This window comes from Leopardus geoffroyi, chromosome A3 (genome assembly GCF_018350155.1).
Source record: "Leopardus geoffroyi isolate Oge1 chromosome A3, O.geoffroyi_Oge1_pat1.0, whole genome shotgun sequence".
NCBI lineage: Eukaryota > Metazoa > Chordata > Mammalia > Carnivora > Felidae > Leopardus > Leopardus geoffroyi.
Genome location: NC_059336.1, coordinates 126570973 through 126588043, shown reverse-complemented (window position 1 = coordinate 126588043; position 17071 = coordinate 126570973). Strand labels below are relative to the sequence as shown.

Genomic DNA, 17071 nt, shown 5'->3' with positions numbered 1-17071 from the left:
TTTGAATCAGATACAATGGATTACTATTATTTTTGAGAAAATTCAAACATAGCTTTTGTGTTTCTCTGTGTTCAGGATTACATTTCACCCTTGACAAAATATCATTTCCTATTTCTATGAAAATAAAACTGAAGGCTTTTCTTCAACATTGTCTAGATCTCTAAAATACCATTTTAACAAATATTAGTTTTCCCTTTCAAAATACATGACTTGTTCTATTACACTTGGGATTGTCAGTCCTGCAGAATCCAGGAGCGATTCAGAAGGCAATGTTTTCACTATTTCATATTTATTTCTATTGACTTCTTAAAAGAACAGCACTGCCAGAACAAGTCGAAATTTGATTTTATACAACCTGGGAGAGCATTGAATGTGAAATGGTAAAACGAATGCAAATTACTTTATCAAACATTTATTGAGCATCTGCTACATGCCAGGTCTTGTGTTAAAGGCTCTGGAGGATCCAAAGATAAGCGAGAAGTCATCTTCACTAGACACCCAAGGCCCATTAACACAAAAAGACACACCCACAAATGTCAACTATTTGAGATAGCATAAATGCCAGCAAAATCTCATGATGTAGTGGGAGCATGCAGGTTAGAAAATGTACTGTGCCCTGTCACAAAGTAGAACTAGGAAAATGTCATACAGGTGAGTTTTTCTGGGAAAAAATAATTTTACCACAGAAATAGCTTTCTCTTTTTTATAAAGTTTATTTATTTTGAGAAAGAGAGAGAGAGAGAGCGAGAGAATGTGTGTGGGAGAATGGGGGAGAGGCAGAGAGAGAGGGAGAGAGAGAGAGAGAAAGAGAGATAATCCCAAGCAGGCTCCACACTGTCAGCATAGAGCCTGAGGCAGGACTTGAACTCATGAACTGTGAGATCATGACCTGAGCCGAAATCAAGAGTCAACGCTTAACTGACTGAGCCACCCAGATGCCCTGGAACAGCTTTCCTAATAGGCAGATGGAATGAATGATGAATTTATCTTATCAATGTCTCCCTAAATTATTTCCACCAGGTAGGAGTTCTGGGTTGCAAGTGACAAAAAATCTCATTCAAAGTAGCTTAAGCAAAGGAGAGAACTTATGACTAATGTAGATGAAACTCCAGTGACAGATCTGGTTCAAGCTATGTCCTCAGAGGTGCATTTTCTCTGTTGTCTGCCTATGACTCCTGCCATGTCACCCATCCTCAGGGAGGTCTCCCTCTGGGAGCAAAAGTTGGCTGCAGGACTTCCAGGCCTTTTGTGCCCCTACCTGGCTTCAAGTCTGGGGGAAAGGTTGAGGGTCTTTTCTCCAGAACCCCCAGAAAAGTTTTAGTGGTGTCTTGTGGTTCCAACTCAGTGTATGAACCATCTTGAAACCAATCACTATGGCCAGAGGAATGCAGGATGCTGATTGGCTCTGGTCATTAAGGATCTACTGTAGAGTTGAGAGTGTGCTCAACTCCTACTGTACTGCATGGGCTGGGAGTTGGCAAGATTCAGGGGCACTTTACCAAAACAAAGGTAAAGGAGTTTGGATGGCAAAAAAAGTATGTTTTTATCTAACTAGGCAGACCAATTAATGAAGAATAGATTGGAAGTAGTGATTGGAACACAAAGTGATCACTTTTGCAAAATGTTCCAGTATTAAAATGTAACTGATGTACTGTGCTGTGGTTCCCCATCTTTGGTTTTCAAAAAACAGTGCATCTTCTCCATATCCCAACATGCTAGATGCATGTCAAGGCCTCATGTGGCCCAGAACTGTTTGCATGTTTGTAATGACGTTGTCTCTACTCTCAACAGCTTGCTGTCCTCTGAAATAAACAGAAAACACAGAACCAGAAATGTTCAGGGTCCCTGCTTTTCTCTTTGTAAAGTGTTTCCAGGCAATCTGAAAGTCATATAGTTAATAAGTGGGGAAAGAGACTCCATAATCCAATAAAGAAATTGATATTGGATTGCATTAGTTGCCTGTGATAAAGGAGCTCTTCAACATATCAAGACAATGTCTACCTCTAATGCAGCTGCCAAAGTGATATTCTTAAAATAGGGATGTAATCAGGTATTTGCTTATGTGGTCAATTCCAAATTCCTAAGCATGGTTCTCAATTGTGGCCTCATTCTCCACTACTTCCCATTAAAACACTTGATATTCCAGACCCAGTGCATTCCTCAGGCCTTGTATAAGCTTTCTAAATCATTGCACATGGTGTCTCCTCTGTTCTATTTTCTACATACCTCAAGTAGCATATCAAGTGTCGCCTCCTCTCTGAAGCGTTCTCTAATTTTCCTGAGCAGATTTAGAAGTACCCTTCTCTGATCTTTCATTGCATTGCATGGTAGTGGTTTGTTTTTGTTTTTGTTTTTTGTCCATCTCCCACACCCTGGGACTGAGAGAACCTTGGGAGGAAGTTTGAAATCTGGCGATTCCTGGGAGGTGGCATCTGACATCTGACCGAGCCTTCCAGGGATGAGACCTTAATCTCCTGTAACACCCCCAGACTCATCGCTGGACCATACTCATGTTAGAAAGTTCTCTATACTGTGGGTGCCTGGCTGGTTCAGTCAGTTAAGCAGCTGATTCTTGATTTCAGCTCAGGTCATGATCTCACAGTCGTGAGATCGAGCCCTGCATCAGGTTCTGAGCTGGGAGTTGGGCGCTGGGCATAAAGTCTGCTTAATATTTTCTCCCTCTCCCTCTGCCTCTCTCTCTCTCTCTCTCTCTAAAAAAAAAAATCAGTTCTCTATACTGAGCTGAAACCTGCTTCCTCTCTGTGACTTTATTCAAGTGATCCTCATGGCCCTCTGGAGTCACAAGAATAAGTCAAGTCCATTTGGGCCCGTGGCCGCCCTTCAATCATTGGGAGGCAGCTGTCACAGATCCCTTCTTCAGAATAAGCAGCCTAGACTCTTTCAAGCATCAGTCTCAGGTCTCAGAAGCTGATCTCTCACTATTTAAATCATTGTGCTTGAAACACACCTCAAAAATGTGCACCTATGTCTCATTCCCCTGGGAGAGGGGAAGGGGAATTATCTGGAGCAAATAGATCCAGGGAACCATGGCTTCCCTTGAGCTGGGCATCACTTTTCTTCTCTTGCTGCCTAATGACTCAACAATTTTAGTTTTTTTTTCAGCTTCAGAATCCTGCTGGCTCAGGTTGTGCTTGTGGTCAGTCGATATTTGAAATATTTCACAATTTAAAAATAAAAATACCTTTAAAAAGCCTCTGTCAATCTAAGTCACCCCTTCTTGCACTTAGGCAATTCATTTTTTTAACCCTCAATGGAAGTGTCTACATTTATCCATATTGCTCTCAATCCTGAAATACCACAACCCTCCCATGCATCATTTCTTAGAGTAGCAACCGCAAGTAATGATCACGGGCTGAGGTATTGAACCAGGATTGCCCTGGTGCACCCATTTAACCTTTCACTCCCTGGCCTCTACACGGCCAGCTGGTAACTGGCTTGGAAGCCTACACAGGCTCCCTTCCCTGCCTTCTTCCTTTCCTTTCATGGTAGCGGATGCACTACTCAACACAACTCTTATCTTGGGGGTGCCCATGTCTGCAGGGAGTAGCTATCATAACCAAGCTCAACTTGCAAAGCTATCACTGCCCTAAGGAGCCTCTTCGTTCCATCATCATTGGAGGTATATTATGGATTCTGTACGTGGTGGGTGCTCAATATATGCTAAGTGAAGCCTGGGGTTAATGTGAGGATTCTATCAGAAGAAGAAAGTGAATAACAAATAGTAGAGAAATGAGGCTCCACCAGTTAAACATCAGAAAATGAGACTATTTCTAGTTCAAGAGAACTTGAGGAAAGAGGCTTTAGAGGGAAGATGTGCTGCTTAGTTAAGTAAGGATAACTCGATTTCAAATGTAAAAATTCCAAAATAAGCTGTGTAAGAAAGGATCATGTTAAAAATTTTAAAAAGGCAAGTGCCTTCTTTGATGTGGTCAGACTCTGTAATTGAGATATCAGTGGGGAAAGTGGGGAGAGTATAATGTTTTGAGATGTGTCTCTTGTGTTGGAAAATTCCGAAGAGAGGTCAACTTTTCCTTACTCCATAGCCCAGATCTTTCAGAGCTCCTTAGGCTGATCAGGTACATTCACCCTGCCAATGGATGACTCTGTCTGTCTTAAATGCTCCACAAGAAGTGCCACCACAGAGTTGTTGTTATGGACTGAATCCCACCGAGATTCATATGCTGAAATCTTACTCCCCACAAAGTGTAATATATTAGAAGGTGGAGCCTTTGCGAGGTAATGAAGTCATGAGTGTGGGGCCCTTGTGGATGGGATTAGCACCTTTATAAAAGAGACTCCTGGGGCGCCTGGGTGGCGCAGTCGGTTAAGCGCCCGACTTCAGCCAGGTCACGATCTCGCGGTCCGTGAGTTCGAGCCCCACGTCAGGCTCTGGGCTGATGGCTCAGAGCCTGGAGCCTGTTTCCGATTCTGTGTCTCCCTCTCTCTCTGCCCCTCCCCTGTTCATGCTCTGTCTCTCTCTGTCCCAAAAATAAATAAACGTTGAAAAAAAATTTTTTTTTAAAAAAGACTCCAGGGAATATCTCTGCTCTCCACCATGTGAGGATACAAGGAGAAGTTGGCCATCTGCAAATCAGAGGAAGAGGGCTCTCACCAGAACCCAACCATGATGGCACCCTTAACTTGGACTTCTAGTCTCCAGAGCTGTGAGAAATAAGTTTCTATTGTGTAAGGCACCCACTCTATGGTATAATTTGTTATAGCAGTCAGAATAGATTCACACAGTTGTGAAGCAGGCATTGTGGATTTGAGCAGCCCCTACTGCACTCAGCCTTGGAGCTCTTGGAGAATATTGAGGTTCTTATCCCTGAGGCGGCTATACTCTTACTTGTATTGTTTTAACTATTAGAGGGATATACAAGTTAAAGCTAGAATTAGAAAATAATGATATTTCTTGGTCCTACTCTTCTTTCTTTTTCCACAAGGATTTGCTAAGTGCTCACAAGAGCCCATGGGGTGCCTGAGTGGCTCAGTCGGTTAGGCATCTGACTTTGGCTCAGATCATGATCTTACAGTTCATGGGTTTGAGCCCACATCAGGCTCTTTGCCGACAGCTCAGAGCCTGGAGCCTGCTTCAGGCTCTGTGTCTCCCCCTCTCACTGCCCCTCCCCCAGTCATGATCTCAAAAATAAATAAACATTAAAAAAATTAAAAAAAACAGAGCCCCAAAACTGTTCTTGGCCCTAAGATGATCAAGATGAGTTAAATAGACCCTCAGAATTATTTTCATATAGAGTAAATATAGTTGCAAAAATATATACTGGGTAACAAATTGAGAGCGTCCATCGGGTCAAAGATGGTGGCAGAGGCACAAGTGAGGCAGGAATCATGTGAGGAGAGTTTCAAATGATGGGCACAAACATGAATAAAGGATGTGGGCAGCCATATAACTGTTCTCCAATTGCTGGCTGTACATTACTTCTGGAATATACTGTCACTAAGTATGCTATTTCTCAAAAGCATCTCACTCCTGGGCATTGGAACAAATACATGGTTCTTTAATATAATGTGTCTCAAAGAATTATTTTCTATCTTGTCAGCAACAAAAAAGTAATAATTCTGTGCTTTAAAGAATGAGTTGAAGGTGATACAGTGACAGAAAGATTTAAAAAACTCCACCCAAATGGATAAACGCTGCACACAAAAAGAGTATATTTAGGTAGCAAAATCACTTAGGAGCAAGTTGTCGAATATTGATTGGATGATGCTGAGAAAAGAACACACTTGCCATATTCTTTGAAATTTGAAAATATAGCTTCATATGCTTTATGGAGCTTAACCTATTTGAATAAAAATGAAATATCTCCAGGCTAGGAAGAATATAGCTGTGGTCTGCTGCTGGTTCCTTAGGATTGCAGCTCAGATGTAAAAGGTGGGGATTCAAAAGGCATAGATTTTTGGTTTATGCTTCCTGCTGGGTAAGACATGCAGGGGGAAAACCAAGGCAAGAGAACACTGACCAGTTTGCTTGAGGAAAGAAAGTAAAACTTGAAGTGTGTGACAAGATTTTTCTCTTGGAGATTAGCAGTTACTTTCTTTGTAATCTCTCCCTCCTGTTTTTGTTCTGTTCTATTTTGTTTTGGTTTGGTTTGTTTCTTTTTCTAAACTGAGCAAGTAACTTCCTCAAGGGCCAGATTTTTACTTACTTACTTACTTACTTACTTACTTACTTATTTATTTACTGGAGTTCAATAATTATTTATTGGGGAAAAAAAATGGCTGATAAAACCTCAGACCCCGGCTTAAACCATCCCCTTGCGCTCACATACACGTGACATTCAAAACCCACATGACTGCAACACTAGATTTGCTGGATAGCAGAGGTGATGCCTTCCGGGGTCTCACCCCCGCCACCCTCTGACCCGCCACCCTCTGACCCTAGCGCGGGGGAGGGTGGGAGTCTAGTAGACTTACCTAGAGAATTATTTCCGGGTCGGAGTCTAAGTCCTCTCCCTGATGGTTCTGAGTCTGACTCTGCTTCCTGTACAAGGAGGCCACCTGGGCACTGGTGATAGAAAACTATGGAACACTTCTCGAATTTGCGTGTCGTCCTTGCCAGGGGTGATGCCAATCTTCTCTATATCAGTCCAGTTTTAGTCTATGTGCTGTGGAAGCCAGCACAAGGGCATGATTTAAATCACACAGCTTTTTTTTTTTTTAATTTTTTTTTCAACGTTTATTTATTTTTGGGACAGAGAGAGACAGAGCATGAACGGGGGAGGGTCAGAGAGAGAGAGGGAGATACAGAATCGGAAACAGGCTCCAGGCTCTGAGCCATCAGCCCAGAGCCTGACGCGGGGCTCGAACTCACGGACCGCGAGATCGTGACCTGGCTGAAGTCAGACGCTTAACCGACTGCGCCACCCAGGCGCCCCTATCACACAGCTTTTTAAAAGAAATATTGACTTAGCTTACGTCTGTTTGGTATAGCTTAAAAATGTTGCTCTGCTAAGGACTTCAGTGATAACAGTGTTCAAATATTTTGGAAATACCAGGAGATTATGTTCTGCATAGATTGGGCATGGGTCTAAACTTCATTGTTTTTGGCAACTTTTATGCCCCAGAGACTCAAAAGTCATTTGTCAAATGGTCTTATATATCTTATTACAAAACCTAATCAGAAAGCTCTAGTTATTTGGAAATAATTTTTAAAAATGTATAACCTTTAACACAATGCTAACAATAAAATTTTCTTTAGCTCTTTCACTGAATATGCTTTAGTTTATTGCTTCATACAATAAAAAAAACTTGAATAACAAATCTAAATATTCTCAGAAGTCTAAATGCTTTTAGCGGGAAAACAAACAAAATGAGTTAGGCTTCAAATTAAAAGGTCAAAAGAAACAGATTTGGTAAAAATATTTATCCATATCAAGTGAGTCATTGTTTCCAGTTGGATAAATACATTGAGAATTACTTAAAATAGTTTCTGGGAATTTCATTAATTCTTGATGTCTTATCAACATTCGATTTGCTTAGTCGTGCCCCTGACTCACTTTGGAAAGGCTATGCAGCTGTTTACAGATTCGGCAACAATTTAAGATTAGCAGAAATATCCCAGCAATACTAGGGCTCTGTCCTCACCACTGTTGCAATTAGACCCACACCCAAGGGGAATTAGAAGCAGAATTAACTTCAGAAGAAGGTTCCAGAAACCTAGGTTCTAATCCCAGTTCTGCACTCAACATGCTCAGAGGCTCTGTTTATAACTGCTCCTGTCTTTAATCACTAGTCTTTTTTTTTTTGACATTTTATCTTATTATCATTCTTTTTTTACTATTTTTAAAATTGAAGTATAGTTAACATACAGTGTTAGTTTCAGGTATAAAATACAGTGATTCAACAATTCTATACATTATTCAGTGCTCATCATGATAAGTGTACTCTTATCCCCATCATCTATTTCATGCATTATCCCACCTACCTCCCCTCTGGTAACTATCAGTTTATTCTCTGAATTTAAGTCTATTTGCTTTTCTCCTTTTTTTCTTTTTTCACTTGTTTTGTTTCTTAAATTCCACATATGAGCGAAATCATACGGTATTTGTCTTTCTCTGACTGATTCATTTCACTCAGCACAATACCCTCTGGATCCATTCATGCAGGTGCAAATGGGAAGATTTCTTTCTTTTTCATGGCTGAGTAATATATATATATACTCAGTAATATATATATATACTCAGTAATATATATATACATATACATGTATATATATACATATATATATATACCACTTCTTTTTTATCCATTCATCTATCGATGGACACTGGGCTGCTTCCATAGTTTGGCTATTGTAAACAATGCTGCAATAAATGTAAGGATACATACATCTTTTCAAATTAGTGTTTTTATTTTCTTTAGGTAAATACCTAGCAGTGGGATTGCTGGATCATATGGTAACTCTATTTTTAGTTTTTTGAGGAACCTCCATACTCTTTCCCACAGAGGCTGCACCAGCCCACATTCCCACCAACAGAATCATTAAAATTCTTAAAAGTCCTCACTGTCTTCATGCCCTCACCCTCATTCCTCACTTGACGTTTGTAATCTGGCCGCCTCTCTCTCCACTCTGTTATCAGTTGACTGAAAAGCTGACCATGTTCTTCTATTCATTAAAACCAATAGTCTTTACTTTGTCCTCAGACTCTGTGTTTCTATGCGTGTCCTGCATTGGTTGACAAAACCTCCCTCCCTTCCTCCCAAGACCCTAAGGAAGTGATGACATTTTAGGCCTCTTTCTGCCTCTCATGGCTTCTTTCTTTCTCTTCCCATCCCCCAAGGTGAGAAGTTTCTGGAGCTCTTGTTCTCAGCCAGCTTTCTTCTCTCTGGCCTCTTCCTCTTCAGTCTTCCTCACTTTGACAATTATAGCTATTGTGCAATGCTTGTGAATGATTCTAAAGTGTATCTCTCCGGTGCTAACTCTTCCTTGACTATTGCACATCTCTGCATGGATGCCCCCTGATATCTTGATGAAGCTGGTTCCCAACTGAATTATCACTCTCCTTTCCAAACCAGCTCTTCTCCCAACCTACTGGTTTGTATTGCTAACACTGTGATGAAACTATATAAGCGTTTACATTCTTCTTGTCTCTTCCTTCAGTAGTTATCTGTGTCTATATTTTGTTTTATAATTTGTTTCAGATTACAGTCTTGTGCCTTCTATATCATTTAATTCTTTTTTTCCTCCCAGGAAAATAAATATAGTCTTTGATCCATACAAGTCACATGACCACTTTCAAATTGCTTGGAGAAGTAATATTACATTTCAAATATTTTGACTTATTGCTGAGATTTTAGTTAATATGGATATAACTTAGAAATATTTTGCATTCTGGGGTGCCTGGGTGGCTCAGTCAGTTGAGTCTGACTTCAGCTCAGGTCATGATCTCCCAGTCCATGATTTTGAGCCCCACATCGGGCTCTGTGCTGACAGCTTGGAGCCTGGAGCCTGCTTCAGATTCTGTGTCTCCCTCTCTGCCTCTCCCCCACTCATGCTCGCTCTCTCTCTCTCTCTCTCTCTGTGTCAAAATAAACATTAAAAAAATTTTTTTAAATACATAAATAAAAAGGAAATTTTGCATTCTCAGGGCACCTGGGTGGCTCAATCAGTTGAGCATCCAACTCTCGATCTTGGCTCAGGTCATGATCTCATGGTTCATGAGATAGAGCCCTTCCTGGGGCTTTGTGCTATCAGCTTGGAATTCTTTCCCTGTCTCTCTGACCCTCCCCAACTTGTGCTCTCTCCCTGAAATAAATAAACCTCTATGCGTAAGTGAAGGTTATACTATAAGTTTTAATATTTTAAATTATATTTAAAGACTGAAGGGTGTATAAATTTGCTAGATATTTTCCTAAAGTGTATTTTTCAACAAAAAGTTAAAATATCTCTATACCCTATTAACTTGTCTTAAAATATTTTTAAAATTGATTGTTATTATTTATGTTCACATCATTTCAGGCTTATAAAAAAAGTTACAAAAATAATACAATGCATTCCTGTCTTCACCCAGCTTCCCCAAATGTTAACATTTTATTACATTTGCTTTTCTTTTCTCTGTCTACACACACACACACACACACACACACACACACACACACATTCACACACCCCTATGTTTTCCTGAAACATTCAAGAGTAAGTTGAAGACATGATGTTTTTTAATGTTGAAATACTCTAGTGTGTGCTTCGTGTTTTTTTTAATTTCTACTTATTTTCTATTTCTATTTCTATTTTTTATATCTATTTATTTATTTTGAGAGAGACAGAAGCAGCATAAGTGGGGGAGGGTCAGAGAGAGAGAGAATCCCAAGCAGGCTCTGTACACAGAGCCTGATGCAGGGTTTGAACCCATGAAGCCCTGAGATGATGCCAAGCCCAAATCAAGAGTTGGAAGCTTAACCAACTGAGCCAGCCAGGCACCCCTCCAGCATGTGTTTCTTAAAAAAACAAGTAATTCTCTTGTACAACCACAGTATAATCATCACTTAATTTTTTAAAACTAAAGTAATATGCACATGTTGAAAATGTAATAGTGTAGAACTGTTGAGGATGAAAAGCAACGATACCCCTCTCCATTTTCAGCTCTACTTCCTTGAACTGGGAAATATTAATTATTAACTATTTCTATTTTCATCCTTCATGTAATTTCATCCTTCATGTCTCTGATTCTACATAATACAATTCTACCACTATTTATTGGCTGATTCATTCACCTAATAAATATTTCTTGAGCTATTTCTATATGGTTGGCCCTATATTTTTTTTAAAGTTCATTAAGAAGTATCTATTTACTGGGGCACCTGGGTGGCTTAGTCAGTTAAGTGTTTGTTCGACTTTGACTCAGTTCATGATCTCGCAGTTCCCGGGTTGGAGCCCCACATCAGGCTTTGTGCAGACAGCTCAGAGCTTGGAGCCTGGAGCCTGCTTCGGATTCCCTCTCTCTCTCTCTCTCTCTCTCTCTCTCTCTCTCTCTGTCCCTCCCCCACTTGCACTCTGTCTCTGTCTCTCAAAAATGAATAAATGTAAAAAAATTTAATAAAAAAAGTGTCTATTTACCCCTTGATAGAAAGATGTGGATATTCAGTGCAGGTGTATTTTGTCTTCTTTCTATTCCCAACTTTTGATAGTTATTAAGCTATAATTTTGTTTATTTCCTTGATTATCTTTGAACATTTATATAACATACTTAAATAAAAACAAGTAAATAACATACTAATTTTCTTACCTTAATAGTATTCAATGCAGAATCTAATAACGGTCTGGGCTATATTTTCTTCTCTGTGGCCTATTTGTTATTTCAAAGAGAATGCTTCTAACAATCAGGTCCAATGGGTCCACTTTCAATGCAATCTATTAATTTCAGTTTGTATCATGTTTTTTGTTTTTTTTTTCAACGTTTATTTATTTTTGGGACAGAGAGAGACAGAGCATGAATGGGGGAGGGGCACAGAGAGAGGGAGACACAGAATCGGAAACAGGCTCCAGGCTCTGAGCCATCAGCCCAGAGCCCGACGCGGGGCTCGAACTCACGGACCGCAAGATCGTGACCTGGCTGAAGTCGGACGCTTAACCGACTGCGCCACCCAGGCGCCCCAGTTTGTATCATGTTTAAACAATGACTTTTCCAGTTTTCCTTTTCAAATAGTTTTTTATCATCCTTTTATTAAGAGAAAAGGCATTCTTTTTTTTTAATTTTTTTTACATTTATTTATTTTTGAGAGACAGAGAGACAGAGCACAAATGGGGAGGGGCAGAGAGAGAAGGAGACAGAATCTGAAGCAGGCTCCAGGGTGTGAGCTGTCAGCACAGAGCCCGACGTGGGGCTTGAATTCACAAACCGTGCGATCGTGACCTGGGCCGAAGTTAGACGCTCAACCAACTGAGCCACCCAGGAGCCCCAGACATTCTTTTTTCTACGTTCCATTGAAGTTGCCTATGTTTTTATTCATTCTACCTGTTGTTTAGAATGTGTCTTTTTCTGAAAAGAATAGCTTTGTGGGAGCCACTGACTTCTTGTTTTAATTGGACATGATCAATTTCTATCTCCATCGTGAAACTGTCATCCTGGAACTTTTTTTCCTTGGGACATGGGTTAGAGACATATTTCAAGGATCTCAAATCTACCTCCTTTCTTGGACTTTCATTATATTATGTTAGAAAGTATCCTCAAATAGTTTCCTCGGAAAGGATACACTGAAAATGCACTTACTGGTAGTTTGATATTTGCATATCTAAGTAACCTTCCTTGGCCCTTGCACTGGATTGGGATGTGGAATCCTAGGTTCCAAATAATTTTCCCTGAGGACAGAGAAAGCGTTGTCCTCCTGTCTTCTGGCCTCCAGTATTTCTGCTAAGATGTTCAGTGAGAGTTGTTCTCATTTGCATGTGATTTATTTTTTTTCCTGAAACGTTTATGAGCTTGTGCTGGTCATTAGTGTTTTGAAATTTAACAAAGGTGCTTTAGGTGTGGATCTTTTAAAAGTACAGCCTGCTTGACCTTTGTGGTACTCTTTTAATCTGAAGATGCGTGTCTCTCATTTTCCCCTTTTACAGTAGTGATAATTTTCTCTAGTCTGTTTTCTGTGTTCTTTCCCTTTCATTTTTACAGGTCAGATATGGGTGGTTTGTATTATGTGGGTCTGGTTGGGCTGCGACTTCTGAATTCCTTTGCCTGGAGGTTCTGGGTTAGATTTGCTGTAACAGGCATTTCTGTGAGACCTGGAGGACCAGTGTGAAACAGCAGACTTTGCTCTCTGACGGTTGTCATGCGGAGATGTGGTGACAGGTTGCAGAGGGTCAGGAGGTTCCATATTGTACCTGTTCTTTGCTCCAGTTCTTACTTCTGACTGTTGACCATGTAGACAAATAGAAGCCCCAAGCCCTCCACCAGATCCTTAGCAGCAGACCCACAGAACAAATGGAAGTTGGCCATGGACAACGCCGTCCCACCTCTGTCGCCCGGGAACTTTCTCTTTGCAGTCCCATTGGGAAACTGAGCCTGGTTAGGTTCTCAAGATGATTTGTGGGTGACCCCCCTCACCTCCTGGACCCTATCTTCCCCAGCTCCTCATAAAACTGTGTGAGATTTACTACCCACAACAAATCTCTTATCCTGTTGCTCATGGTAACTCTGCTTGCCTGATTAAACCCTGCCTGATTATAACCTCCTAAACAGAGATTTATCTCTCTTAATTTTTCTCAATTTTTAAGTTTTTTTTTTTTGCTCTATTTTCTGGGAGATTACCTTGACTTTAAGTTTAATTTCCAAGAGTTCTCTTTTGTTGTCTGTTTAAATTTTATACCATCTTGTAATACCTTCCTGAATTTTTCCACGAATACTATTAAAAGCAGTTTTTCCTTCTTAATATCTTAAATTATCTTTATTTTATGGAATCAGTCATTTTCCCCATTTATCTCAATCTTATTTTCTTCATGTTGGTAGATTTCTTCTAATGACTAGAGATTTCAAGTGGTGATAACTGCAAATGGAGAATGGAGATTCTTCTAGAAATTTGGTTTTCACCATTTTATTGGCAGATTTGTTGTCTCTTCAGATCTGTTTGTTCTCACAGGATTATTCATGTTTTTTTTGTTTTTTTTTTTTGGGGGGGGGGAGGGATAGCTAGAAGGTGGAGAGACAAATGCTTGTGCTCAGGTGCCAATTTGGCCTGGAACTTTCCATCAGTCCTTCATCACATGCCTCTGATACTGTTTTCTTTCCATCTCCCCATCAACTCTATAGTTGAATGTGTCTCTGATTCTGGTTTCCATGCTTCCAGTGTTCTCTGCTCATTTACCCTAAACTTTGTTCAAAGATTAATTCTCTTATAGTGTTGCTTCAATTACAAAAATTTTCTCAAAAAATTCTATGGCTCCCTGTTGCTTTTATGTATTTTTTTAATGTTTACTTATTTATTTTGAGAGAAAGAGAAAGAGACAGAGAGAGCAGGGGAGGGGCAGAGGAGGAGAGAGGGAGGGAGAGAGGTTCCCAAGCAGTCTCTGTGCTGTCAGCACAGAGCCCCACGCAGGGCTCAATCCCACGAACTGTGAAATCATGACCTAAGCTGAAATCAAGAGTCAGATGCTTAACTGACTAAATCACCCAGAGGCCCCTCACAGTTGCCCTTAAAGTTAATACCAAGCTTCTTACCCTGATTATGGTCATTCTCACCTAAACCCTACTCATGCCTTCATTTTCTTCCTTCACATCTCTACCTAGCAAAGCCTAATGTTTTTTGAACATCTGGTCAATATCACTTTCCCAATGACCAATTTCTCCATTTTAATTTACTCTCACATTATACTTAGAGCATTTTGCTGCAGGAGCAACATCCTGTATGATATTACAACTATATAGCATTCTTCTTTCTCCCATATTAGAATGAAATTTCCTCTGAGGTAAGGGCTTTATTTTAACATCTCTTTCCTCCCCAAAGCATAGCAAGTATTTGGTGAAAATGCATTTTCTGAATAAATTAGTGCAGGGATATATCTCTGCATTTTTAAGCATCTTTGCATTTCAGTTTCCTGAAAAATGAGCATAATACCTGCCCTGCGTTAGTGGTGCCTGCTTATAGGAAGAAAAAGCAGATATAGATTTGTCTAAGGACCTCCTCTTATTTTTTAGAAGCACGTGTTTGGATTCTAGAACATTATCTTGCTTATCATCCTGTCTTTGTGCAAAGCCTTGTTTCCATACATATAAAAGTTAGATTGGAATAATTTAGTTAACAGTATTCCCTGACAACAAATTGTTTTGGGTGTATCCTGTGTCCTTCATGATTTGCCATAAATGTCTGAGCTCTCATTCTTACTCCAGAAGGGAAAGCTACTGGTTCTGTGGAAAAAGAGTCTGAAGCCTTGGGCATGGGTTTGTTTGTTTGTTTGTTTGTTTGTTTTTGAGAGACAGAGAGAGAGCACAAGAGCGAGTTGGGGGGGGCAGAGGGCGAGAGAAAGAGAATCTCAAGCAGGCTCCACACTCAGCATGGAGCCTGATGTGGGGCTTAATCCTATGATCCTGCGATCATGACCTAAGCCGAAATCAAGAGTCAAATGATCAACCACCTGAGCCACCCAGGCTCCCCTCATTTGTGTTTGAAAGTACATTTGCTAGAAAGTGTAACCTTATTAGAAGTGAGCAGTACTCACTATATTCTTAAATTTGGTGTCAAATGAGGACTCTTGCGATCAAGATAATAAAATTAAATAAAGCATATTCTTGGCAAAATGGTAAATATGTCTTTCTTCCAAATTACTCTAGTAATAAGCCATTACTAACATCTTGGTTTGAATTTTCTGTTATGAATCATTACATTGATTCATCCACTCACTTCTTCATTTATTCATCCATTCATGCAAAAACGTTCACAAACCGTGTTACCAGCATGTGTATTAGCATGATGATCAAGACACAGACCAAGCACACGGCCTCACGGGGAGGACAGACAATCACAGGAACACAATAAGTGCTATGTTAGGAGGAAACCCAAGTGAAGAGGAAGAAGATTCAACTCAGCCCGTGAGAGTCAGGGACAACTTCCTGGAGAAATGATGCTTGTTCTTGATTATTATGAAAATTGAAACTGTAGCGGTTGTCCTCAGAATTATAGCCAGCTTCTTGCCTACTGTGAGCATTTGTGAACAATTCTGTGATACAGATTCCCGCATGGAGAAAGAGTCAGCTTGTGTGTTTTGACAGGGGGATGCCTTGGACACCCACCATGTCCCCTCAACCAGGTCTAGGGAATATTGCAGATTGGCACTTCTCAAAATGGCTGCATGTCAGCATTGTCCAGGGGGGTTTCAAATGCCCACGCTCCATCCCTCATTGTTCTGAAGCAGGGGCAGAATTTTTTAAAAGGTGCCCCCATAATTCTAATGTGCAGCAACACTGCACATTACCAAGAGCCAAGGAGCCACCAGAAGCTGGGGGAGGGGCCTGGATCAGATCCTACCCACATGCTTCCCAGGGAGCACCGCCCAGCTGCCACCTTGATCTGGAACTTCTAGCCCCAGAACTATGACAGAACACATTTCTGTCGTTCAAGCCACTCAGTGTGGGGTGATTGTTTACACCACTGTAGCTAACTAATACAGTATTTAAAAATGAATTTAGCCCTAGTCTGGTCAACTCAGCTATTCTCATTCCTAGGGTGGTGAGTACGTTGCCCTATCCCACTTCCTGTGAGCCAGCAAAGGCAGGTAGACTGCTTGTGTGAGTGAGGAGGGTGCAAAGCATATGTGGCCTGGGCAGCTGGGGTGGCTCAAGCATCTCTGAGGCCGTCTCCTGCCACAGTCCGACTCACCACAGCTGCAGGCAGGGACAGAAGAGAGCACTCCGATCCCTCAGGCTGTTTAGAAGTGCCGTGTACTAACATTTGTAAGCATTTCTCAGAAGCGACCCACTTATTTGTAAAAGTGAAATGTGTGTGTGTAGCACTAACGTGTCCCTGTGCCAGTGCGCGTGCGTGCGTGTGCCTATCTGTTGGCATGAGGACACCTGAGCGTACATCTCTCTCTGGTTTTGGCTCTGAGACAAATGCAGCACTGGCCAGGCCTGCAGGCTCTCCCCGACCTGGTGAGCTCTTCTGTCTCCATTTCCTGGCCATCTTGTTCCCTCCCTTCTCAATATTCCAACCTTCTACCTTCCTTCTTTTCATTTTCCCACTGCCCAAAATACTTCTAGAGCTTCTGGACGTGGGAGGAAGACACTTCCCAATCATTTTTCTCCTTGATCCCCTAGGTGGGCGGGATGTGTAGAGCAAAGGCTTTCTAGGCCTTCGTGAAGTGGCTCTGTTCTGTTCTGTTTTGTTTTTGCTGTCCCATTCTGTTTGCATGTTTGTACCATGACAGACTCATAACCACGGAGTTCTGATTTTGGAAAATGGAGATCATCCTGACGAAAGTCAGAGCTGGAAACTCAGGCCCTGGAAGAGGAAGAGAGTGTGGCTTTCTAACTACCACACCTGGACTGAGTGATATTGGTGACGGCAACCCGGTCTTGTGAGTCTCAGTCTGGTGTGCTGTCAGCCA

At 41.0% G+C, this 17071-nt stretch overlaps 1 non-coding gene across 1 annotated transcript; it reads right to left on the bottom strand.

The window, feature by feature from the left end:
* Window positions 1-6554: 6554 nt before the first annotated feature.
* On the bottom strand, window positions 6555-6660 carry LOC123581726. The gene has a single exon (XR_006703966.1). It is a non-coding gene; the product is annotated as a U6 spliceosomal RNA (small nuclear RNA).
* Window positions 6661-17071: the final 10411 nt, after the last annotated feature.